General features: G+C 41.6%; 1 protein-coding gene across 11 annotated transcripts in view; it reads right to left on the bottom strand.

Moving 5' to 3' along the window:
- Positions 1 to 27,457, bottom strand: part of MARCHF1 (membrane associated ring-CH-type finger 1) — a 1,003,118-nt gene that overhangs the window by 514,115 nt on the left and 461,546 nt on the right. Inside the window, exon 1 of one of the 11 annotated variants that reach the window (XM_070047276.1) lies at positions 4,834 to 5,007. The exons of the other annotated variants lie outside the window; for them this stretch is intronic. The gene's annotated coding sequence lies outside the window, so the exon portion shown is untranslated. Of the gene's footprint in view, positions 1 to 4,833; positions 5,008 to 27,457 lie in introns of those variants that run through there. 11 annotated transcript variants of the gene reach the window in all.

Below are 27,457 nucleotides of genomic sequence, written 5' to 3'. Positions count from 1 at the left end.
GGCAATTGCAAAAGCAAGAGATGGCATAATCTTAGACACACTCAAGTCGAGAAGACTGAATACAATGCACAGTGTCTATCAGAAACCAAAAGCACACAACATTGTACCACTCACTTTGATGGTATGCTGAAAAATGCGTTAAACTTCATTTACACAAAATGAGAAAAACTGATCCTACCAGGGTGGGAGGAGGAAAAAAGGAAGAAGAAAAAGTATTATCAGTTCCAGAAATGGTCCAATGTATTCCTATTTGTCCTTAACCACAGCTATAGTTGCATCTTTAAAGCTATTTTTTCAACAGATTCCACTCCCCCCCTGCCACTTTTAAACCAAATCTTGTCCTAAAGCTTCAACACCTCCTTAAAAAACATTATTTACTTGAAATTCAGAGTTACAGAGAGATGGGGGAAAAGAGAGAGCTTCCATCACTCCCCAGGTTGCTGCAACAGCCAGGGCTGGGCCAGGGCAGGAGCCAGGAGCGTGTTTTGGGTCTCCCACATGGGTAGCAGGAGCCCAAACACTTGGACCATCTTCTGCTGCTTTTCCCAGGCCATTAGCAGGAAGCTGCATTGGAGATCAAGCAGCAGGGACTTGAACCAGCACCATAACAGATGCCAGTACTGCAGGAAGTGCTTTTACCCACCAAGCCACAATGCCACCCCCAACTCTTACCTCCAGAGCAGATTTGCTATCTAGTTTCAAATAACCTTGAACATAGGGGAAAGTTTGCAGTAAAGTTAGGAATAGTACAGTTTGGAAAAATATGCCTATTTATGTGGACAGGATTCTTCCCGGTAGAGGATGCACAGTATAAAACAAAAACCAAAGCTAAAACCAAGAAGACAAGACCCAGTATTTACGAGAGAGAATAGGAAATGGGGTTTGACTGGTTGGCAAACGGTACCCCTGAACGTGAAGCTTCCAAGGGAACGAGGACTGGGATCTGGGGACCAAGAGGGAGAGAGTAACAGAAAAAAAAAAAAAAAAAAAACAAACAAACAAAAAAACAAGAGATAAAGCAGAAAGGGACCAGGATAACTATCAAAAACAAATACTGCACTTCACAGGTGGCTTCCTGGAGTCTACATAGGGAGGTCCTCTAACAAGCCAGCTGGGTTTAAAGATTTAAGGTTAACTCAGATCAGCTCAAGTATCATTAAAAAATGCGATTTGTACTCATGCCTGCAGTTCTCCAAATATTTGCTATTTCAGTAAGCTATAGCTAAATGTGTCATAGAATGAGCACAGTCCACAGGTTTCCAGTTCAAATATGCTGCACACTGTGAATGATGGAAGTCAATGCTTTCATAACATTATTTGCTACTGTGCTTCCTCATTTTTCATTTCATGATGCAATTCAACATTATAAAGGACAGAGCATTTTTTAATCTTGGCAAATAGTCATTAATAGCAACAAAGATTCTATTGATCTCTTACTTCTTTAAGACTCTATGGAAATTGCTTGCTTTTCCCCGAGTAAGCATTAAGCATGAGAAACATTTATTTCATCTTCCAGAGAAAGGCTGTATTTTCCAGTCCCCAAATCAAATTTCAACACTGTTTAGTACCATGGATTTCATCCACAAAAGATTCTTTTACATGTTTTTTCATTGCTTTTATACATACTGTACAAAATGCTAATCTATGTACATATGAAATCTCAGTTGGGGCATTAATTTTCTCATATACCATTTATTTTAAATTCAAGGGCAATGGTTTTGTACTAACATCTTCATTGTCCTGCCACAGTTCTTTCTGCAATGAGAGATTTCTGAACAAAGAACTAAAAAGCCTAAATATTCAGCACATAATAAAATAGTAGTTGAGTCATTAAAAGAAAAATGTGGATTTTGTTTCTCAACATGCTCACCACACAACAGAGAGTCAGCATTAGGTGCATATTTGTATTAATGAAACATTTAGCACTCCGCTTATGTAGTAATTATTATCTAGCTCAAATACTGTGACCAGATATAATTTGCATATCATCAAAATAGCTATGTGACTGTAATCTGCTTTGGGAAAGTACAAAAGGCAATAGTGTATGAAAGACACAACCCCTATCAGCTACCTCCTTTGTCTTCTGTACCTGCACACTGCTAGGTATGATTGGTCAAGAGGCTGATATGAAACTCATCAAAAAAAAAAAAAAAAAAAAAAAAAAAAAAAAAGAGGGCCCATCCAAAATTTTTCTGAGGGACTCAGAAATGCCAGGTAAACCATATTGAGCTTCCTTTTGTCGAGAATTGAGGCCAAGAACAAAGATAAATAAAAAGAATAATTTGGATCAATTTATTTTCATCAAGCTAAACATTACAGGGGATGAAGAAGCTACGTGCAAGGGAAATAGATTGAAAGAATGGCACAAACTCTGGAATTTGAAAGGAGTCCTCCATCTGCCTATTTTCAGCCTCCAACTGTGTTCTCTGCAGCCCTGTGTTTGGATGTGGTACTTCCCTCTCCAGCCACCTGTCAGAATTCCATCTCCACATTCCCAACATTCATGACTTTCTTGGTGTCACTCTCCCGCATCCTCCTCTAAAAAAACTCCTTTTAGTGCACAGCATGTGACCCTGTTGTGTGAGTCATGTGGCTAGTGTGATAATCTCAGAACAGAGAGGCAGATTTGGATTAATTCTACCATTCACTTGCTGTATTGTCGCTCCCCCTCTTCATGGAGGAACGACACAGAACCCTGCGCTGTTCTTTCATCTGCTCGGCCCTCCCCGGGTTTGCTGCTGGTTCTTCCCGGGTTGGCTACTATCCCTTCCACCTCCGTGGAAGGGCGGTTCCCCCTGGCCGCTTTCCCCACTTCCGCAGGGGAGCGGCACACCGCCGGCCGGCTCTTCTCGGGGGGCTGCACAGGTGTTCCTTCAGCTAGATGTTCCCCTTAGATGTTCCTGGTGCATGCCGTCTCTCTCCTCCTTTATAGTCCTCCTCCGCCAATCCTAACTCGGCTGCCCACACGCTGAGTACGCTGCTCTCCAATCAGGAGCAAGTCCTACAGTTTATTGGTTGATCTGGAGGCAGCTGTGTAAAAGCTGTTTTCTTCTCTCCCAGCGCCATATTGTGGGAGAGCAGATGCACAGAATAAGTCTTAATTCCAGTAACTTAGTCTAGTCCGAATTGCTCCCCACACTGTATGATCTTGACAAGTTATTCCAGCCTCAGTGTTTCTTCTGTGTAAATGGGGGTGGTGAAGTTTAAACAAGATGAACTACAGAAAATGCTGAGCACAGTGCTATATACATGGAAGATTTGTGATGATTTTTAGTTTTCTTTGAACAACACCAAAAACCATATTGCCAATATTACAGTTTAAATATACAGAACTCCCTAGGTTCCTATGACCCATAGTCAATAGAGAACCACCACCAACATTCATAAAATCAACAACTTAAGAGTAGGAATAGGAGAGGGAGGAGGAAGAAGGTTGGCAGCATGGGTGGGAGGGAGGGTTAGGTGGGCAGTATCACTAAATTTCTCAATCTATATATGAAGTGCATGAAATTTATATATCTTAAATATTTTTTTTTTAAAATCTTAAATCAAATGTCAGTAAACTATAGACTGTAGGCCAAATCTATCCCTTTCCTGGCTGTTTGTAAAGCCCAAGAATTCAAAACAAGACTAAAACTATATCAAATTGAAATTTCAGTGTTCACAAAGCTTTACTGGAACACATTCATACATGTTTACATATTGGCTATGGCTAATTTTATACTGTAACGGTAGGTAAGACAGAGACCATATACAAGATGGATGTTTTGACCTAGCAGTTATAACTGCCACATTCCTCATCAGAGGACTTGGGTTTGGTTCCCACTTCTGGCTCCTGATTCCAGCTTCCTGCTAATGCAGACCCTGGAAAACAAGAGTGATGGCTCAAGTAACTGGGTTTTTGCTCCCCTTATGGGAGACCTGGATTGTATTTCTAGTTCCCTGCTCTGACCCCATGCCTGTTGAAAGCAGTTGGGGAGTGAACCAGTGATGACAGTGCGCTTTCTCTATGTGCCTTTGTCTATTGAATAAAAATATATATTTACTAACTGGACTTCTACATAAAACGTTAGCTGATCCTTGTGTTTGATTAATATTAACAGAGAATATCAGAATTATCAATGAATATCCTGGTATCAATCTAAACCATGGTGTCAATTTTGTGATAGCAAAACTCACTGTAAATCTAACAATAGCTTGCATATAATAAGTTAAGTTTTGAGAAGACATTTCTAGAAGCAAATAATTAGGTAAAATATATAAGTCTTGAGAAAGGTAAATTATTTCTTTCATTTATTAAAATTTCACTTAAAAGAATGTAAGGGGCTATAGTTCTTATAGAAATTATATAGAATATTAAAATCTCACCAATAAATTTCCAAGAAATTTAAAAAATCTTTAACATAACCTGAATACTTGAGTGTTAAAGGACTTGGCATTTAAAGTTTCAGATCTAAAACTTTCTTGGAAGATTGAGATAACAAATTTCATTCAGTCATTAAAAATACATAATGAGAAGGAGTGAAATGTAATGAGTTGACATTTAGAGATGCTTAAAAACAATTTTCCCATTTGTCCCTTGCATGCTCTTAGGTAAAAATAAAATGCATATTTAAAAAGATGGATAATAATATGTAGTGTTCTTTCTTTTTAGAATTTTAGCATGCATGTGTTATACTGACATGTTTTTTTTTTTAAAGCAAACTATGGAAATGATTTTATTTATGGCTATCTCATACTTCTTCATAAAAATTTAAAACTGAATAAACAAGGTCTTAAATTAGTGTTGCTAAAATCTGAATGGGCGTCAAATCACCTGGGGAACCTCCTTACCAATGCAGAGCCTGATTCAGTAGCTCCCAGGTGATGCGGATCACACACTGAGTAGCAAGCTCTAAATAACACCAGATTCTCACAGAGACAAAAACAGGCTGGCCATCCTTTAAAGTGTATAATTTACTCCTATGTCTTGCAGAATGAAATCTCTTCTCTTGATGCTTGGCTTAGAAATTTCAACAAACTATTGGACTTTTAAAATGCTAAGCTTTTAATGAAGGAAACATTTCTGCACTCAGAAAACCAATTGCAGATTTTCAGCAGTGTTTTTGTGTGTGTGTGTGTGTGTGTGTGTTTCACTATAGTCCTTGGTTCTGTAATAATCATATTTCTTTTTTATAAAAACATATTTATGGGATGCAACATGAGGCTTTATTCTTTGTACTCTTAGCAATGTCAAAATTTATTTTAAGAGTTAACAATTTTTGACCATTTTGCCCTATTCACTTATCTGTAGGAATTATGGGAATTCAGAAAATAGAGTTGAAACATAGATATGTTTTCATTCTTTTTGCTAACATTTATTTTTCAGACAGCTAACTTATTTTTTTTAAAGATTTATTTAAAAGTCAGACTTACAGAAAGAGAGGAAGAGACAGAGAAAGAGAGAGATCTTCCATCTACTGGTTCATTCCCCAAATGGCCACAATAGCCAGCTCTGGGCCAGGTTGAAGCCAGAATTTCATCTGGGTCTCCCAAGCACTTCCACTGCTTTCCCAGTTGCATTAGCAGGGTGGTGGATCAGAAGTGGAGCAGCTGGGACTCGAACCAGTGTCTATATGGGATGCCAGCACTGCACAACACAGCTTAACCCACTGTGCCACACTACCAGCCCCTGAGACAGATAACTTCTACAAAGGTTTATGAGTGATAGCTTTTCCCCAAAGAGTTTCCTAATCCTTCTCAAAGGATGAGGAGAAAGAGAAACATGGTGTTTGAGAGAAAGTGTTCTGAATAAAAGTCTCATACAGATTACTCCCCAGAGTGATCTAACGATTTTACAGCAGGCTGTCAAAAAATACAGGACAAGTATTTCATAGGATCTGCTATGAGGGGAGGAAATACAATAGCTTTCATTGTATATGAAACAAAGCCCACAACTTTTTAGCAGAACATCCAAGGCTTTCAGATACTGATTTCCTGACCACCGTATCCTCTTCTCTCTCACTTCTGCCAGCCTTATCAGTAACTAAGCTGTGTGTTTCTCCACTGTGTGACTGTATGCGTTGTTCATGGGATTTTTCTTTTTAAGATTTATTTATTTATTTGAAAGAGTTACACACATAGAGAAGGAGAGTCAGAGAGTCAGAGAGAGAGAGAGAGAGAGAGAGGTCCTCCATCCGCTAGTCTACTCCCCAGTTGGCTGCAACAGCAGGAGCTGTGCCAATCCGGAGCCAGGAGCTAGGAGCCTCCGCTGAGTCTCCCACACGGGTGCAGGGACCTAAGGACTTGGGCCATCTTCCACTGCTTTCCCAGGCTATAGCAGAGAGCTGGGTTAGAAGTGGAGCAGCTGAGACTCAAGCTGGTGCCCATACAGATGCTGGCACTTGTAGGCGGCAGCTTTACCCACTACACCTATCATCGGCCCCCATAGGATTTTTCTGTCAAGGTCTTACCTTAAAGACCTCCTCCAATGTCTCCCCCTGGCTTCTGGTGCTTCCCCTTAGCTCCCCTCTACTCTTCTGTTGCAGCACACAAGTCATGGCTAGAATCCTTATTTCCATTAGATGGTTGAGCCTCTACAGGACAAAATTCTACCCATGTTTGTGTCCCTGTGCCAAAAACAGTGTATTGTGAAAGACACTCAAAAACTAAAGAGCAAATTGACACATGAATGAAATGTTCATTTCTAAATCAATGTATCAGAAGCGATTAACACTTAATTACTTTGGACACAAACACCCAAAGTCTTCTCAAAACTGTTACAGGGGCCAGTGCTGTAGCAGGTAAAGCCGCTGCCTGTAGTGCCGGAATCCCATGTGAGTGCTGGTTCGAGTCCCGGCTGCTCCACTTCTGATTCAGCTCTTTGTTATGGCCTGGGTGGGCAGCAGAAGATGGCCCAAGTCCTTGGGCCACTGTACCCACATGGAAGACCCAGAAGAAGCTCCTGGCTTTGGAGTAGCACAGCTCCAGCTATTGCTGCCATCTGGGGAATAAACTAGAGGATGGAAGACCTCTCTCTTTCTCTCTCTGCCTCTGCCTCTCTGTAATTCTTTCAAATAATAAATCAATCAATCTCAAAAATAACTGTTATAAATAAAAGGACAGAAGGTGAAACAACTGGTAATTGCAATGTGGTATCTCAGATTGGATCCTATAAAAGAAAATGGACATGAGTAAAAAAAAAATGGTGGACTAGTAATAATAAAAAGGCTAGTTAATAGCACTGCACCAATGTTAATTTCTTAGTTTTGACAAAATATGTAAAATATGATAACTATATAAAATGTTAACTCTAGCGAAAGATGAGTGGTGGTCATATCGGAACACTCTATACCATGGTCATAATTTTTCTACAAACATAAAATCCATCCAGAGTAAAAAACTAAAAGAAAGTCTGCTTGAGTCTTAGCATCAAGATGGATTTCCTAAAGTAAATTTGTCATTCAGTATATACTCACTAAAAGTGTCCAGCACAGGGGCTGGCACTGTGATACAGCAGGTTAAACCACATCTTGCAATGCCAGCATCTCATTTCAGAGCACTGGTTCAAGTCCCAGCTGCTCTGCTTCAGATCCAGCTCCCTGCTAATGCGCCTGAGAATGCAGTGAACGATGACCCAGAGCTTGGGCTCCTGCCACCTACATGGGAGACTCAGATGGAGTTCTGGGCTCCTGGCTTCTGTCCCAGATGTTGTGGCCATTTGGCGAGTGCACCAGTGGATAGGAGATCTCTCTCTGTCTCGCTCGCTTGCTCTCTCTCTCTCCACTCATTTCTTCCCTCTCCCTGTTACTTTATCAAATAAACAAATAAATAATTTGAAGAAATATAAAAATCAAAAAGTCTAACACATAATAAGGGAGTGAAACCCTGCTACACAAGGGAACAACACATGATCACTTCCAACTCTGGAAATTCCATCATTAAAGTTAATATTGAATCAGCCCACAACAAATAGACACTTCAACTAATGCCATAATGCCATGGTTTTCATTAACCGACATGGCAGTAAATCTTCAATCCATTTGTAAATTGATATTGAGGTTTCTGGGTTAGTTAATTATTCCTTTAAAAGCAACAGATAAAGGTGATATTCGGGAAAACATACTCAATAGGGGAACAAAAACAGGAAAATTATCAGTGAAATAGACTATTATTTATAAATTTTAGCTAAGTTATTTATGTAAAAGTATAATTTATGTGTTAAGTAGTTTTGGAGGGGAAAAACAGATATAGAGTGGTAATATGACTTCCAAAAGTAATATTTACATGAGCATTTAAACAGGTGTTTATTTTTCCATTTGAAATAGCACTCATAAAGTTATGTTGTCCTCAAAGGGCTACAAAATTGCACATGTTGTATTACTTACATATTTAGCCAAAAGAAACTAAGTGTTCAACCAACAAGAATCCCTTTTGCTAATACATTCTTACATAATTCAGAAGATTTATTCACATTACAGCCATATTAACAGAAGCCTTGGGGGATGAATTTTATTTTCTCCCTATATAGAAACCATAAGTGACTTTTTCATTACCTTAATATCTGTTTTTAAGTGCTACAAGATTGTATAAAGGTAAATAATAGAATATATGCACGCTTTAACACATTTTTATTTGAATCTCCCAAGAGCAGTTTCATACAGCTGATAATGTAATTTCATTACAGCTGATATTTTTTTTCCTTTAGGAAACATGAGACTGGTGCTAAGTTCTAATTCATTTATTTAATTCTATAATAATCAATGTAACAGCACTAATTTGCTTTCAATATTCTATGTATGCGTATAATAACTGCAATGATAAGTTAATCTGAACAGTTGTTTTTAGGGTTCTTTAACGGCTAAGTCCATGCAGTAAAAACCCAGCTAGTAAAATAATGAATTGATGGCAGCAGGTTGCCCGGGAAAGCACACCATCCCCATTGCCAGTGCTTTGAATGCATGAAAATTCCTAGCCGTAACACCCTGTTTCACTGTCAAAACAGGAGCCTAGCTTTTAATCCAATTTTAAGGATACTCTTTGACATGTTTTAGTGGAAAAAGCGACAAAAGACAGGGAAATATCAAATTGAGTGAGCCGTTACTTATAATATGTGAGCCCTTCAAAATGTTCCTGCAAAATGTTTAGTATGAAAAAAAAAACTGCATAGATTTAAAAAAAAAAACACTGCACCAAAAAATTTTTAATTCCATTTTCCATGAACTTATATTTTTCTTTAATGTATGTGTTTAAGAGGAAGGGAGGGAGGGAGAGATAGGAGGGTGGAAGGGAGTGCAAGAGACTCCATCTGTCAGTTCACTCCTCAAATGCCCACAACAGCCAGGGGACCAAAGGTGGGAGATTGGGAACATTTTAAAGATCACTCTATATGCCAGTGTTATGGTGACAGATGTTTCTACCTATAAACTGAACTGTTGCTTTCCTTTATTCTGAAATCTGCTCTTAAAACGTTTAGGTATCTAGTAATACATTCAGGAAAAGGTGTTTTGGACAATCTCATGAAGAACAGTTTTAAAGACTTTTAGTATAAATTCAGATGTTCTAAAAATTCTTTACTATTTTTTTAGAGAATAAGTTATTTTAAAAGTAATTTTAAATACTTAAAGCTCAGAATTCTGTTTAAATTCTTTGGTAAAACTTTGATGACTTTCATGCAAGGACTTGGCATCTGGCTTGATCCCAAGAGATAAATACTCTAGGCAATAGTGCTAGTATGTTTGAGAAATTCTAAAAAAGCCCACATTTATTTCCACTCCACAGGTTTTCCTAGAGGGTATTGCATTTCTCCACAGAACCCTGTATTTCAAAACATCTGGGTCAGAATAGAATCACTGAGCTTTTAAGTCATAATGATTTTAATGGAATAAAAGTTCCCACAAAAAAGCACACTAAAATGAACTTAGAAGATACAATTTAAAAAGCTTACATACCCACGTGTGTGCCAGGGCTCTGCGACCGTGATATGGCCTGGGGCGTTAGTGTACTCGGTACTGATGCACTAAAGCAAAAGGCATCATCAACATGACAGACAGGATTTCCTGAAAGGGTGCTAGAGGCCTTATAACCTCAAGGAAAATTTCTTTGATTTTTCTCTTTCAAGATCCCATACCGGTAACCAATGGGAAAAATGCTCTTGGAATAGAAATCTGAATGTAGTCACTTATGATACATTTCACTGTGCTCTCTGGTGTATTGTGGTTTCTGAAGAGAGATTGGCTGTGCCACAGAAAGGCAAAGCTATACATAAGACTACAGGTGGAATCATCTAGACCAAAGCTAACATTTTCTTTTTTTCTTTTTCTTTCTTGACAGGCAGAGTGGACAGTGAGAGAGAGAGACAAAGAGAAAGGTCTTCCTTTGCTGTTGGTTCACCCTCCAATGGCCGCCGCGGCCGGGGTGCTGTGGCCGGCGCACCGCGCTGATCTGATGGCAGGAGCCAGGTGCTTCTCCTGGCCTGGAAGAGGGGCAACCGGGACCGAATCCGGTGCCCTGACCGGGACTAGAACCCCGGTATGCCGGTGCCCCAAGGCGGAGGATTAACCTAGTGAGCTGCGGCGCCGGCCCCAAAGCTAACATTTTCAAACGTGTCAGTGACCTGTGGTAGCTAGTGTCCGAAGACATTCCTACCACAAATCACGTCTGTGAGTACTCGCACCCACGGGTCCCACTCCCCTTGACCCGTGACTGCTTCGAACCAGCAGGATATGGTGGGGTTGAGGCTTTGCCATCTGCAGGTCTTTCAGGAGATGGCTCCTGGGGGCCGTCTGCATTGCAGGAGGAGTGTCTGCCCTAATACAGCGACACGAGAAGCCTTAGGGTCATGGAGAGGCCCTGGAGGATGAGACACTGGCAGCAGAGACAATGAGACCAAACATGAAAGTGAGGACTCATGGACACCCAGCCTCATTGAACAAAATCCAGCTCTGGCTTCAGACTGCAACAAAGAGAACCCATGCAAGAACCTCCCAGCTAAGCTCCCCAAATCCCAGGATCCGGAGGGTAATCATAAAGTGCTGTTTGAGACCACCGGTCTTGTGGCAGTTTGTTCCTCTACTTGCATCGAGTAGAAGCCTTGTCTAAGAACACAGAGCTCAGCCGATCATCTTCCTCTCCTGAGTCCCATTGCCTGGCTCCATTCCCAATCCCTTGCACCTGTGTTTATCACTGCTTTCTCTAAACACACATACCATTTGTTTTTGTAAATAATCACTTGACATTTAGTAAATACCGCCTTGTTTTCTCAATTGTTTGTTTATGTCTTTATCACTAAGGAGAAAGCAGGAATTAACTGTTTTCTGTCTTCAGGACAGAAACACAGAACGTACTCAGCCATTATTTGGTGTGCACAATGCTGATGTGTTAAAAGTTTCATTGCCACTAACTTACAAATGCGGGAAGCTACATCTACACAGTTCCGATTACATCAAGACAGTTGTTTTCACCTGAGGGGCTTGTTAAAGTCACACAGCTGGGCTGCACCCCAGACTTTCTGCTTCAGAAAGCCTAAAATACAACCTGAAAATGTGCATGTCTAAGAAGTCCCCAAGTGATGTTGACGCTGCAGGGTTGAGAACCACGCGTGGAAAACCCATGCTAAGACAATGCCAAGTCACCCTCCTCCAGGACTGTTGGTGAAAAGCAATTTGAAGCAGGTCAAACACATCTGTGTGTCCTTTTCCGGTTTCTCATTATTAACTCTCTCCTGTGGGATCTCCTTTTTCTATAACTTTTTTGTGGCCGGTGCCTTCAGATTCAGTTTTTCCTTCCCAGAGCCCCTGAACAGAGTCTCTCTCACAGCTGAGACTTTCTCCATGCCCAGACCATGCTCAGGTTTTCCATAGCTTCACTTGGGTTTCGGAAATACTGCATTAGATTCTTGTAGCAGTGTCCAACAAAGGGCCTGCCAAATATTGTTGGTACTCAACCATCTTTAAGTAAAATTAAAGATGAAGCCAATCTAAAGTATAAATTACTGATAGTATTGTTATGGTGTAACATGGCCATGGTTCTACACAAGCTTAAGGACTGCATTTGTGAACTTCAATGGTGTGAAATACCAACATGAGACCTTTTAGTGGTTCAAATAGGTCTCCAGAGATACTTGCTAATAAGCACCTGTGTTAACCAGCACCAGGATGCTGATGGGTAGGGTGCTGCCATAGCACCTCAGGTACCCACAGACTAGAGGAACACACATGGGAAGGGCAGATTTGATTCCAGTGTGTGGAGTTCCTAAGCACTCCATTCCCATATGGAGAGGATCTCTCCAGGGAGGGGAGGGGCCTCCGGGCACAGGCTTGCCACAGTGCCACGCATACACAATCCTGAACAGTTTACATGGGTCAACCCAGTGAATCGTCAGGACAAGCCTGCACAGCAGGGACCATTATTTTCAGCATCCTCGTTTTACAGACGATTAAAATGATACACAGAGAATCTGTGGCCCAGTGGAACTGAAAGTGGGCAGTCCAGAGTCTGGGCTCCCGAGGGCCAGTCTGTGTGTTTCTGTTTTCTCTCTGAAGGTGATGAGGTAGTAAAATTCTAAGAGAGCTCTAAATGGCAGCATCAGAGACCTAGATCTGTCTTGCTCTGTCCACAGCCTTACTGCATTTGACATTTTATCAGACTGCTGAAAGTTACCCCTAAAAATGGTAACAAATTTATATGCACACTGTTGGCCTGAAAACACTGTAACATTGTACAGTTAAACCAAGTTGGTCTGTGTCAACTGTCCCCAAATGGACAGATTCCTGCCTCTGAAAACACCCACTCAGAGCATACAGGAAATCAGCTTTGTCACCGAGAGTTGATGGTTAAGAATGTGTGCATTATCTTTATGAAAAAAAAATTCATTTCTGTTTCTCAAGATTTTGACTGAACTTTATAAAGTATCAGATACTGAGAGATGACATACATAAAAATAATAAAATTGGAGCTGATGCTGTGGCACAGCGGGTTAAGCTGTCGGCTGCAATCCCATAGAAGGGGCCAGTTCAAGTCCCTGGCACTCCACTTTCGATCCAGCTCCCTGCTAATGCTCCTGGGAAAGCAGTGGAAGACGGCCCAAGTCCTTGGTCTCCTGTACCCACATGGGAGACACAGATGGAGTTCCAGGTTTCTGGCTTGCACCTGGCCCAGTCCCGGCTGCTGCGGCGATTTGGGGAGTGAATCAGCGCTTCCTCTCTACCTCTGTAATTATGCCTTTAAAATAAATAAATAAATCATTAAAAATTATAAAAATTTAGGTATATTTGGCATTTGATGCTACACATTACTGCCAAAGGCTAATTATACATATATATGTATATATAAATATATACATACTCTTATATATATACATATAGCTGCTGGAAGGTAATACTGATTTTGTTTTGAAGAGCTGAGGTTAACATTTCAAAGGCTGAATCTATATCTCATTACACTAGAGTCTGCTATATAGCATGAAGATATAATCTCATCATTTATAAATTGGTGCTTCCAATGTAATTTCATAATGCACTGTCTTTATAGTTATTTTGCATACAAGGAAGACATTCTTTCATTTTAATTAGGTTATTTAAATACTTTACCATTAAGAAAAACAGCTTTGGGGTATCAGACATGTTTTTCATAGCTATCAGTGGCAAATTTTTTATCTAATAAATAGACTGAAGACTGAACATCCAATTTCCCAGTGTTTAAACTTAATGACCAAAACAATTCTAACATCAATAAACATATAATGAACATCTTTGTGACATTTATTGGGCTAGATGCAAGGCATTCAGAAACAAATGGGAATTCAATAACAATAAGGGTGATGGAGATAAACAATGCTTGGCACGTAACACACACTCAATAAGTATTTCTTGAAGAGCCAATGTACAAATGAATTGAAACTAATAATTTAGAGCTTCTACATGCCATTCATTGTTCTAAAAAGTAGCATGTAATAAAACCTTTAATTTTTCTCATATTCCTATTAGTTTCACAATTTTACAGGTTAGGGAATGAGGTCTAAGTGAGGGAATGATATGCCCAGTGTCAGGGCATGCCCAGTGCACAGCTGATTTTCAAAACCACGTTTGTCTATGGTAACATCTCAGCAGCAGGCTCAAACTCGCATGTGGCAGAGTCCAGGAAAAACTAGTGCGGCAGTGACATCACAGCCCTGTACAACAAGTGCTCTGACAGCACAAAGAAGGGATTATTCTGATGCTATGGAATGGAAAATAGTTTACAGCTGAGTTCCCTTTTCCAGTAGGGCCTTAAGAAAATTCAGGCACTGGAGAACAGGAACGGGGCATCCCAGATAGAAGGAAAATCTGCCAGCACCATTGTACATTCAGGCAGTGATGAGGGAATCAGTAAGTGCAGAGCCGACGAGACTGCAGGGACCCCAGTGAGACTCAGGAGAAATGTCTTTTGGAATCAGATCATTAAGGTGCCTTGTATACTGTGACAAGGAAATTAGATTTACCAATAAGACAGCAGGAAGTAATCAAAGTCACTTAAGCCGAGGAGTGATATTGTCAAATTATCTGTTAGAGTTAGTCTGTTGACAGAATTACGGCTGGATGGAGATCAGTCCTGAGCAGTAAGCAGTGCAAATGAAAGAGAAGACAAACAGTGATCAGGAACTGATACCCAGTCCCACTGCTGCTGCGCCCCCCCCCCCCCTTGATCTCTGTTTTACTAAGAAAAGTCAGTCACTTTCGCGATTTGCATAAGTAGCCAAACAACACATGCCAACAGTACTGTCTTCAACCACAGCTGTCAAGGCCTTTACTGCTGCTTCCTTTCTCCCCTAACCCAGCTATTTCTCAGGTCCCCACTGCAGCACAGAGAAACAATCAAAAGCAGGTGATGGTTATATTAGTCAGGGTTCTCCAGGGAACCAACTAACCGGAGATCTACCTACCTACGCATCGACCGGGTATGGTGTAACTAGTTAGGTCTCAGTGAGCGGGAATTCTCACAGCCCTGCAATATAATGTCCTCAACTGGGAACTGGATACACCCACCTCCCCGATGCACTTGTGTGTCATTCTGGCCATCATGATAACCATCTGCAATTCACATCACACATGGAGCTGTTGTCAAAGTCCCAAAAGGCTTTACACATGCTGAGACTACACACACATGTGCTTATCCAATTAAGGCGCTGCCCACTACCTCATAAAAGATGCTGAGAACAGGGGAGGGGTCTCTGTTCTCCATGGACTGTGCTTAAAGGCGGTGCTATTATTTTCTCTTTCTTGGGTGGGCACCCACTGATGATGTGTATTTCTCCATGTGGGGTGGCCTACCCTTATTCCTGAATGTACGTTTGCTCTCCCACGGTTAAATAAATCCTGCTCTCACTTTTGCAATATAGACGAATGTCTCTGCTTTGAGTTCTCCCCTTGGTGGAGGTAACATAAGCAGGCCCCTATCAGATGTATCTATATACTTCAATCTATAGCCATCTGCCTATAGAGAGAGGGAGGAACTGGCTCATGCGATTAGAAGACTGAGCAGTGCAGAATCTGCAGGAGGGGCTGTGGGCTCGAGACCCATGAGAGCGGATGATGCAGATGTACTCCAAAAGCAGTCTTCTGGCAAATTCTCTCAGCCCGGAGGCCAGACCTTTTGTTGCAATCAGTCCTGGAAGAGCAATCCATTTACTCTCAAAGTTCAGATACTTCAATGTTTAGGTCACCCAAAGCCACTCTCCAAGACAAACAAAATTATCCATCACTGCTGTCATTCCTAGACAGGCCTCAGAGTAACTTTCCACTGCCTTCCCACGTGCATTAGCAGGAAGCTGAATGGGAAGTGGAGCAGCCGGGACTCAAACTGGTGCTCATGTGGGATGCTGGTGTTGCAGGTGGTGCCTTAACCCTCTGCACCACAACACTGGGCCCTGGAAGGCATTTTGCTTTCAAGATTTATTTATTTGAAAGGCAGAGTTACAGAGCAGCAGAGGCAGAGAGAGAAACAGACCTTCCATCCTCCGGTTCACTCCCTAGATGGCCACGATGGATAGAGCACAGACAATGTGAAGCCAGGAGCCTGGAGCTTCTTCAGGGTCTCCCACATGGGCCCAAGCACCTGGGCCATCTTCCTCTGTTTCCCAGGCACATTGGCAGGATAGGACGTGGAGCAGCTGGGACTTGAACCAGCACCCCTATGGGATGCCAGCACCGCAGGTGGCAGCTTTACTCCCTGCACCACAGCGCTGGCCCCATGAAAGGCATTGTTAAGACTCCAAAAGACATTATTGCTAATAAGTAGGAAAAAATAAACTACTAAAAAAATGAAGGAAAATTTGCGAGGAGAATTACAGGAAAAATTTAGACTGAAATTTCTATGTGGGCTATTCCCAAATTCAACATGTAGAGGCATATTTTACCACCGGTCACCAAGACAATGATCACGATCATGTATGTTTTTCTGCAACTCAGAAAAAACCTGTGATCTTCCATGTATGACTGTTATCAATAACGGGCACAGCTTGGTAGGCATGCACAAGGCGGAAGTGAAGCACCCCAACACACCGAGACACTGGCCAGCAGTTCCTGAGCTCTCATCTGCAGCAAGCACACTTCCCATCCAAGGACACCCTGTACTTTTTGCTCTTAAGAGCACCATGGAATTGTAGATGCAGACACTCAAATCCTAACACTGGGCAACCACTTCCTCTCTCATTCAGCATCACTCCTCTTCCATCTGCCTGTCACCCAACAAACAGCTCTGAAATGTGATCAGCCCTGGAAAATAAAATGCAACAAAAAAAAGTAGACTTCCTGGCTCAGGAATTGTTTATCTAAACTCACAGTGTCTCACCACAGTGCATTAATTAGCAGGGCTGAGCTTAATTGCTCCCCCTGGCCTGGGGAAAGCAAAGACAGAAACAGTGCTATGGCCAGTACATGTTCCACAGGATTTAGAGGGCCTGGAAATATCCTGGACTTCACAGCTCACAAAGGAGAAGCAGCTTGGCAGGCGGCATGCCCAAGGCACTGGCTCTGAGTTTTTTCCAGCAGACACACAGTGGGGTGGGACAGAGCAGGTGTTCTCGAGAGTGGTCAGCTGCTTCTCTTGACAAGGAGCAGGTGAGAAGGCATTCCTGGAAGAATACAGCTCATGTACCACCAGAGGAAGGAGGATGGCACTCCATCACTTTAGAGGCGCAGCTGGTAAACTCTGTTTGCATTTTTCATATTTTGCTCTAAACTCAATATTTAGGAGTACTCTTTCAAGTAAGAGAAATTTAAGTGCAACGTGGTGAAATTCTGTATGTTCCCTATAGCATTTTCTACAAGTTAAAGCACATTTTTGCTGGAATGAGGATGCTTTAAATGTGTTCAGAGAGATCTCTGTCAGAGTGGTGATATATTTCAGGGAGGGAATGATACTTTGGGGGGTATTGATTCTTGCTAATAAAGTTGCTACAAGACAGGACAACAGGAACATTTCTCTTAACATTGTTTCCTGTTTTGTTTTTCTTAAATAAGTTGGGTTTAATGTAAAAGTAAAGATGGTTTCCTTCAGACTGTAAGTTCATCCTTTCATTATTTATCTCCAGCGATAAACTTAACATATGCTGCAGTCCATCTGCACAGGCAACAGATCATAATAAATGACATGAAACAGATATATATGCCACATGCATTCATGTTTCTATGACACAGCTCTGCTTAAACTTAATGCAGTGCAGCCCAATACTGCATTTCTTATTCAACAAAAATAAGCAGATTCAAGTAGAAACATGGAATGGCATAGAAATGATACTATTCAATATAGTAGGATTCAGTTCATAAAACATATTTGGGGGGAAGGTTTAAGGCAAACAGCAACAAACACAATGGTAACATAGTCTGAAACTGTGCAAGGAAGCACCTGTTTCAATAAGCGAGGTTAGGGCTAGCACCTGGTGCGGTGGTTCAGGTGCAGCGCGGGATGCCTACAGCCCTTACTGGAGTGCCTAGGTTTGACTCTTGCCTCCTTTCCTGATCCCAGCTCCTTGACAATGCAGACCCTGGGGGCTTCAGGCGTGGGCTCAAGCACTGGGATTCCTGCCTCCACGCTGGGAGACTCAGCCTGAGTTCCCAGCTTCTGGCCTGGTCCTGACCACTGTTCGCATCTAGAGAGTGAACTAAGCAGATGAGAGATCTATCTTTCACATAAATACAATAAACTTTAAAAACATGCATGGTTTATATTGAAAAAAAAGTTTCATTATTCACCAAAGGAAACTTGAAGGAGGTAGGCAGGAGGGTGATAGTTAGAACTGGAGCCCGCAGGTCTCACAGGTTCAAAGGGCCTGAGACAAAGCCGCTAAAGAAAGTACAATGACTTGGACCACACTCACGGCATTACACCTGAAAGTTTCCGATGCTCATATCTCTTTGTAGTGTTAGGCACATGGTAGGTACTTTTAAGATACTCTAGCATTTTGAAAAGTTGTACAGTATGAATGTTTATATTTACAGTTTTAAAAAATACGGAAACAGGACCCAACAGATCTTCAAGTCAAACTATATAAACAAAGAATCTTCCATTAACTGTTCTCCCATGGATCCTCAAGGACCCTACAGCCAATGGGGCCACCTGGGAAATACACTGAGTTATCCATTAGCTTTTTCATAACAGATTAGTCATCTATATAGATACCACTCAATAAATGTTGGATGAATGGCTGGGCGGGTGGACGATGAATGGATGGGACTTTTAAGTATTTGCAATAATGATAATAGGTGGAAAGGAAGAAAACTATGGTGTAAGGAACACCACCACGAGAATCAGAACATCTGGATTCCAGTTTTATCTCTGTCTCAAGATCCATCATATTCCGGGGCACATTTTTATATAAATACTTTGGGTTTATTTTTCTTTATCTGAAAAATAAGACACTGGTTACCTTTAATCTAGCTTACTGTCAACTCTGGCAATGTTCTATACATTCCAGGTTGTGCATTCTACACAGAACACATTTAATCTCTCTACCTAAGCTCAACTCTGCAGCTACTTCAAAAGTCTCCAAGACACACCAAGATATGTCCCTGAAATAGATTTTTATAGAAAAATGTTCCAAGTCTCTTAAACTACCTTGCTCGTCCACTTTCTAGAATTCTTTAGCTTGTCAACAGTATTTAAAATGCAACACAATAGCTGTGCAGGTTCTGAACAGTACAGACTGGAGTGTGGCTATTGTCTCATTAGACCTAAATATTATTTCCTCATTCTACAAATAATACTTACTCCAGGGCTCCAATGTGTCAGCTCCGATCTGGGCACGGTGGCTTTCACTGCAGAGAAATAAAGCTTTGCCTCATGCAACTCACATTCAAGGATGAACAGACAGAGAAGGAACTTTTAGAGAGAGACCCCTATTAATGAAGACAAACAAAAAAAAACAAGTAGTGAGATAGAGCCTAGGGCAGCGTGTTGCAGTGTTATTTCAGATAAATTCAGACAGATGGGGAGAGCCATTCAGACAAAGAATCAGGGGGAAAGCATTATCAGTAAATGAAAACAGCAAGTTTCAATCCCTGAGGCAGAAATGAGCTTACTGTGCCCCAAACTGAAGAAAAGCCCCTGGTTATTGACCACAGAAAACCCAGAGAAAATCAGCAGAACAACTGTATTATGTGTAACTTAATTGTAGTGGTTTACAGTAGACTAATTCCAGTTTATCATTTTTGGTTTGCCAGTTGGATTAGCTCTGTCAGTGAAGGTTCTACAAAACCAAAGCTCATAGAGAGCTCCTCCATACACAGCAGGAAATGCAATGGTATTAAGAAAGTTGGCAGAAGTGAGGATAGATTAAGTATTCAAGGTTGACACACAAACTGAATGAGTTAGCAAATGCTGGCTAGACCAGGACTGATTTGGAGAATCTGCGTAGTTTTTAATAGTATGCATTTCCTTTTAATTTTTGAAGACCCCTCATATAAGGCCATTTGCATTCTTACTCAAAACACTGATAAAAATGGTTAAATGTGAATTCACCAAAGTGTGCTTCCAGAAGGATTTTACAGTTTTCATTTGAAGCTGTTCAATTAAAAATTTAAAGTACACTGTACCTTTACGTTCTAGATTTATTTATATTACAAGGTTACTTGTACTAAATACGCATACTTACAGGGCTCTATTAGGTATAGAAACAAATAGGTTCTATTTAGAAGAATCAGAATTAGTCACTATCAGTGTAATTGTTTTGGTTGTAAAGTTAATTTAGCAGCTGAAATTAACCAACCTAGCAATGGCAAAGATGATTTCTAAATGTAAATGTGGTATTAAAATAGATTGCCATACCCTTTCAGAAAACATTGCGGCAAACAAAATCTGCATTTAACTTCTTGAGGGACTGTCAGAACCAGCTCTACAATTTATCATGTGCAAAGCCATGCCTACAAGAGAAAACCTGAACATAGATTTCAAACAGGACCATTGCAACAGTGTTCCACTGTGTAATGACCCTGAAATCAGTGGCTTTAAACATGATTCTGATGGGTATTTCAGCCTGGGTCAGGCTCAAAGAACCTCAGCAAGGTTCACTCTTCTGTCTACTATAAGCTGGGCGATGGTTGGTCTTAGCATCACTCACATGCCTCCTAACTGTTGGCTGGAGGCAACAGGAGTGACTGGGCTAGATGTCTCTCACATTCCAATAGATACTGAAGCCTTACCTACCCTACAGGAAAAGCAATAGGGCAATTGCTAATATACAAATATGCTTCAACGCTCAGCTTCCATCATTTATCCTCTTCTGCCGCTGGCCAAGGAATCACATAGCAAAGCCCAGAAACAGTATTTGTGGGTGCTACCAAAGGCCTTGAATACAATAAAACAAATAAGGGTCATTGAGGCAGTTAATTCTCCACAGTGATAAAGAACAAACCCATGGTAAAAGTAAATCTTCATGTTAAAAATTAACAAGGATTTGTTGCAAAAAATAACAAATAAGGGTTCTCAGATCATGAAAAGTGAGACTTTATGCTGCATCAAGACAAAACCATGTTTTTGTTTTTCACTTTACTGTTATTATGTTTCTCTTAAACACAAATATATCCTTAGTTGTGAGCCTAGTGTTTTAACTCTCTTTATAAAGATTTATTTGAGGGGGCAGAGAATGAGAGAGAGAGAGAGAGAGAGAGAGAGGAATAATGTACTTCCATCCCTGGTTCACTGTCCAAATGGCCACCATAGCCTACAGCCAGGACCTAGGACTCTATCTGGTTCTTGGACGTGGGTGTTGGAACTCAGCTAACTGGACCATCATCTGCTGCCTCCCAGGTACACTATCAGGGAGTTAGATGGAGTAGAGCAGCCTACACTCAAAGCAGCACTTCCATATGGGGTGCAGGCATCCCAATGCCAGCTTAACCTGCTGGACCACACATGCCCCTAGCGTTCTGACTGCTATTAGCACTTATAAATGTTGAATCACTGAACAATTTTAAATGGAAGAGAATTTTCCTAAGGTCTAGGATGCCAAAGCATACCTTCTGTATAGTACACTGGGGAAAAAAAAAAGAAAGGTAATATAATGACTTTAAATACTGCATCTAGAGTCCGAATTTCTGGATTTATAACATAAATTTGTCTCTTAATATTTTTGGAGAAAGAAACACACTTTACTTGGCCCTAGATTCCTGACCTATAAAATGCAGATTAAAAAAAAAATAAGGTTGGTGGGTAGGTAGGACATTAAGATGTCATTTGAAACACCTGCATCCCATATACAACGTCTGAGTTCAACTCTTGGCTCTGCTCCTGATTCCAGCTTCCTGTTCAAGTACATCCTGGTGGGGCAGTGGGTCTCTCCTAAATGGGAGAGCTCTCCCCCTCTGCCTCTCTGTAACTCTGCCTTTCAAATCAATAAATACTTTTTTTTACAAAAAATGGAACACCTTAATAAAACAAAAAGCCAAGTAAGCAGGAACTCCACCAGCATTACTACTTGAACTGGGACATGATCTCTTCCTGCCTTTGGATTCAAACAAGAAAATGGGTCTTCTCGAGACTCAAGCCTCCCAGTTCCTAAACTGAATTTAAACCAGCAGCTCTCCTGCTGTGATTGGTTCATTTTAGGCAACTTGATTGGTATAAAGAAGACAGCTGGAAAACTGTTACTTTGGACATGTCTGAGAGTATTTGCAGAGAAGGCTAGCATGTGGGACTGAGTGAACTTGGTAGAGAAGACTCGGCCTTGATGTGAGTGGGCACCATCAATTCACTAGGATCCCAGAGAAGATAAATGCAGACAGTGAACTGGGCTCCCTGGGAGCTGGGACAGGTTGGTCTCATGCCTGGGACATCAGAGTTCCCAGCTCTCCGGCCTTTGGATTCTAGCACTTACACCAACCAACACCTCCTCCCTGGGTACTGAGGCTTTAGTCTTGCATTAAGAATTAAACCATCAGGTTCGCAGTTCCAAGGCCTTCACAGTTGGAATGAGCCACAATACCCACACACCAGAGGCTCCAGCCTGCAGATGACTATAGGGGGGATTTTCAGGTGCCACATCACACGAGCCAATTCCACCACTAAAGCCCTTTCCATACATCTACGTAGAAATCCTGCTGCCTCCTTCTGTTTGCAGAACCCTGGATAATACACTCGGATCTGCAGTTTGCCAACTGCAGCTCCTGGGACTCCTCGGCTCCCTTGAGTGCGTGAGCCAAGTCTTTACAACAAATCCCACGTTCCTCACCTACGGTTCCTGCTTCTCTGGAGAACTAATTCAGACCTTGAGGAAACTGTAGTGCGGACGGGAAAGATTTCATGGGGATTGTTAATCAGGAGTAAGAACACTGGGAAGAAACTGTCGGAGGAATAGCCAAAGTGGAACTGACCGTTGCTAGTGACACGAAGTGTGGCGACCCTCTCACTTCTGATGGGTAAAATAGCTCAGGGGTATCCAGGCAGCATTTGCTAAGATACCAATGGAGACACAAACTGAGAGGAAACTGCTGTTTTCAAACAAATCTGGAGGAAATTCTAAGGACTTTCTGGGTTTAGAAATGAAACTATATCCTTTTCTCCAATCTCCTGAAGCAGAAAAATCTCAAATTAAGAAAATGCCTCACGGAAGATACCAATTCTCCATTCATCTCTAGGGAAAATACCAATTCTCCATTCATCTCTAGGGAAAATACCAATTCTGCATTCATCTCTAGGAGTTAGAAGAAGCTGAGGGACAGGGCCAGCACCGTGGCACAGTGGGTTAAGCTGCCACCTGCAAAGCTGGCATCTCATATGGGCACTGGTTCAAGTCCTGGTTACTCTGCTTCCAACTCATGCTCCCTGCTAGTGTGCCTGGGAAAGCAGTGGAAGATGGCCCCTGAGCTTAGGCCCCTGTCACCCACATGGAGACCTAAATGGAATTCTAGGCTTCTGGGTTCAGCCTGTTACAGCACTAGCCATTGTGACCATTTGGGGAATGAACCAGTGGATGGAGGATCTCTCTCTCTCTCTCTCTCTCTATTTCTCTCTGCCTCAGCCTAACTCCACCTTTCAAATAAATAAGTATTTTTTTTTTTAATATGAAGGCGGGGCCAGCACAGTGGCTCACTAGGTTAATCCTCTGCTTTCGGCGCCGGTATCCCATATGGGCACCAGGTTCTAGTCCTGGTTGCTCCTCTTCCAGTCCAGCTCTCTGCTGTGGCCCAGAAGGGCAGTGGAGGATGGCCCAAGTGCTTGGGCACCTGCATCACATGGGAGACCAGGAGGAAGCATCTGGCTTCGGATCAGCGCAGTGCCAGCTGTAGCAGCCATTTGGGGGGTGAACCAACGGAAGGAAGACCTTTCTTCTCTGTCTCTCGCACTAACTCTGTCAAATAAATAAAATAAAAATAAAAATAAATGAAGGCAAGGGATGATTACTTCATGAACTGCATCACTTTTTATCACTCAGCCTCAATTAGCCTGTTGTACAAAGTAGTCACTAACATACCTGTCTGATGCAATGAGAGTGGATTCAACTATAGAAAGAGAAGGAGTGGGTCTATAAACCTTTCACTAAGAGCATATAGACTGAAGCAGTGCTTTCTAAATGCCCTCAAAGAGACAAAGCCTTCTAAGATTTTTTTTTCACTTTTTCAAAAAAGATTTATTTATTTGAAAGGCAGATTTACAAGGAGAGAAGGAGAGAGAGAGAAACAGGTCTTCCATCTGTTGGGTCACTCCCCAAATGGCCACAATGGCCAGAGCTGGGCTGATTCAAAGCCAGGAACCAGGAGCTTCCTCCAGGTCTCCCATGTGGGTCTGGGGCCCATGCAGTTGGGTCGTATTCCACTGCTTTCCTAGGCCAACAGCAGGAGTTGAGTCAGAGGTGGAGCAGCCAGGACTTGAACCAGCACCCATAAGGGATGCTGGCACCACAGACAGAGGCTTAATCTACTATGCCACAGTGCTGGCTGCTCTTTTCCACTTTAATATTTATTTAAAAGGCACAATGAGAGAGGGAGCGAGAGAGACAAGAAGAGAAAGATCTTTGCTTCACTGGTTCATTCCTCAAATGCACACAACAGTCAGGGCTGGGAGAAGCCCAAGCCAGGAGCCCAGACCCCATCCAGGTCTCTCACATGGGTGGCAGGTGCCCAAGCACTTGGGTCATCACCAGCTGCCTCTCAGTAGGATGAGGCATAGAAAGCTGAGTAGCTGAGACTTGATCTGGTTCTGTAATATAGGGCATCCCATGTGGCATCCTAACCCACTGCATTACAATGCCCACCTTCTTCCAAGAATCTTAAGAATATCCCAGGTGGCCCCTTCTGTTAAGCAAAATGGATTACAGGAAGGTTAAGGACATAGGAAGCTAAAGTAAAGAAGAGCTTATCTCAGAAAGACTTGGAGGTTTGGCTTTTATCAATGACACACAGGGAATCCATAAAGTGTTTAAAGAAATTGATCAACCCGGATTGAAAGGGATTGAAAAGAAAAGACACCTTTGGACTTGCCATCGTTGTGAAGCAAACCTGAGCAGACTTCTTGTTTGAAGTATAGGTCATAGCTACAGCAAAGCAGTAAGTCAGAGGAAGGAAACAAGAGACAGAAGACAGAACCAAGAACCTCAAAACAAGCAAGAAAAACTCTTTTTTGGGATGTAGATTCTAGTTGAAGAATTCAGAACAAGCGTCAAGCTAGATTTCAGAACTGCTATGACTTGGTGACAGCTGTGTGCTGCTTTCCCTCCATTTTGAATAGGATGTGACTGGAGGTCATCCAACACACTAGTGTACAGAGAACAGACACCGTGTCTCTTTACTTATGGGTCTTCAGATTGAAAGTAGCTGTGCCGGCACTGTACCAGGATGCCTCACCTGCAGCTAGAGAACCTGGATGACAAGGTCCTGGACTTGTGGTTGGGAACAAAATAATGTGAGACTTCAGAAGTTTGGGGTTAGGGAATAGTTGTATTTTGCACTCTAGAATGCAAAGGGAAGAATGTAAATAATTGTGGACTCTGGGCAAAACTATGGAGGTTTTAAAACAGGAGCCTTAAATCATCTGATACAACTTGTATCAAAAGAGGGGATATACATCACTCTCTGCATCTGCGTAAGTAAATTAGCCACTGCTTTGACCACTTAAAGCTACCCCTTAGGTGAGGCTGGGTTTGAGAAAAGTGAAGAAGTTTCGTATTTCTTTGCTGCAAACTCCCACTTAGAACCTTCAATCTCAAGTAAGAATTCTGACTACCCCAAAGGGCCACCTTGTGAAGATGTGAAGACACATGGAGACATGGCACAAGGGTGTTCTGGTTGGCAGTCTTACTCCTCTCATCCTTACATCTCAGTCGTCCAACATCTGAGTGCATGGACTTTCAGATCACTGCAATCTCCAGCATTCGAGTCACCCCCAGAGTCACAGACTTGGAATCACCACCACATACAGGCAAGCACCCCACTGGGTATTATTCAAATTTCTGATCCAGACTATTCATGAGCATTATATAGTAGTAGTTTTAACTCATTAAACTTGGGGGCAATTCATTACATAGAAATAGCAATGAGGATGAGCATATAAAAAAGCACATAAAACAGTGCCTACTTAACACAGAGCAAACATTCAATAGTTATTAACTACAACAATAATGATGACAATCATAAATATTTGAGATATACTTGAAACTACTCATGATGGGAATGATGGAATTAGAAAAGAACCTTCCTTTTACTTTTTTTTATTATTATTTATTTATTTATTTATTTGACAGGCAGAGTGGACAGTGAGAGAGAGAGAGACAGAGAGAAAGGTCTTCCTTTGCCATTGGTTCACCCTCCAATGGCTGCCACGGCCGGTGCGCTGCAGCTGGCGCACTGTGCTGATCCGATGGCAGGAGCCAGGTGCTTCTCCTGGTCTCCCATGGGGTGCAGGGCCCAAGCACATGGGCCATCCTCCCCTGCACTCCCTGGCCACAGCAGAGAGCTGGCCTGGAAGATGGGCAACCGGGACAGAATCCGGCGCCCCGACCAGGACTAGAACCCGGTGTGCCGGCGCCGCAAGGCGGAGGATTAGCCTAGTGAGCCGCGGCGCCAGCCTCCTTTTACTTTCATAGCACATTTATTTAAGTAGTCAGCCAGGAAAATTATCTGTTAATGTGGTTTTCAAGAATGTATTATTGCCAAATTCAAGAAGAGAACAAAACCTGATTAGTAGCTTGATACATAGCCATCAACATTCAAGGCAAGAAAGCCCAGGCTTTCCATAGCTTTCCATAGTTGGGGGAAATGGTCACTGTTTAGTTGGCATGAAACAAAGAGAGTTACTGTTACTAGACATCATCTACAATGTGAACCAGCCCTTACAAATACATCCCAACTATCTCATATTCTATTATCCCAATTCAAATTCAGTGCATTGGCTTTTTCTTAGGCATTTCTTCTCTAACAGTCATTTTATTGATTTTACAAACATTGTTATACCCAAAGAGTATCAAAAGAAAAAAATCTTTGACAAAGCAATTTGGGTAGAATTAAAGTAGGCCTGTATCTCAGATAAATGCTGTAGGTTCAACAACAAAGCCATCATTGTGCAGTTAAGACTTTTTAAAATACTGTTCAGTACAATAAGAAAAGCTCCATTGTAATTTATAAAAGTGGGGAAAATGATAATTTCTCCAATTACTCAGTCACAAAATAATCCTATGCAAATAAAGTTACAGTGATTTTTCATTCAATAAAATTGGTTATTTTGGCTTTTCATAGTATGGCCTACCCTTCCTAAAACTGAAAAAATCGGTAAAGTAAAAGGAAATCAAGAGCATGATTGATACAAAGATGAAGAACAGTAAAAGGGATGATCAAAGTAATCAATAGTTACAGTACTAAAATCTTCAAAATGAAAACTCTTATGTAAGTAAGAACCCTTGGCAAATATGCACATGGAACAGAAGCCAAAGACAACATATATTTCTCTACACATTTTTCACTAGAAATTCCTTGGTTCAACAACTAAGACATGGATGTCAAGTTATCAAAAAAAA

This window comes from Oryctolagus cuniculus, chromosome 8 (genome assembly GCF_964237555.1).
Source record: "Oryctolagus cuniculus chromosome 8, mOryCun1.1, whole genome shotgun sequence".
In the NCBI taxonomy this organism is placed as follows: domain Eukaryota; kingdom Metazoa; phylum Chordata; class Mammalia; order Lagomorpha; family Leporidae; genus Oryctolagus; species Oryctolagus cuniculus.
This window is presented reverse-complemented; position numbering and strand designations above follow the sequence as displayed.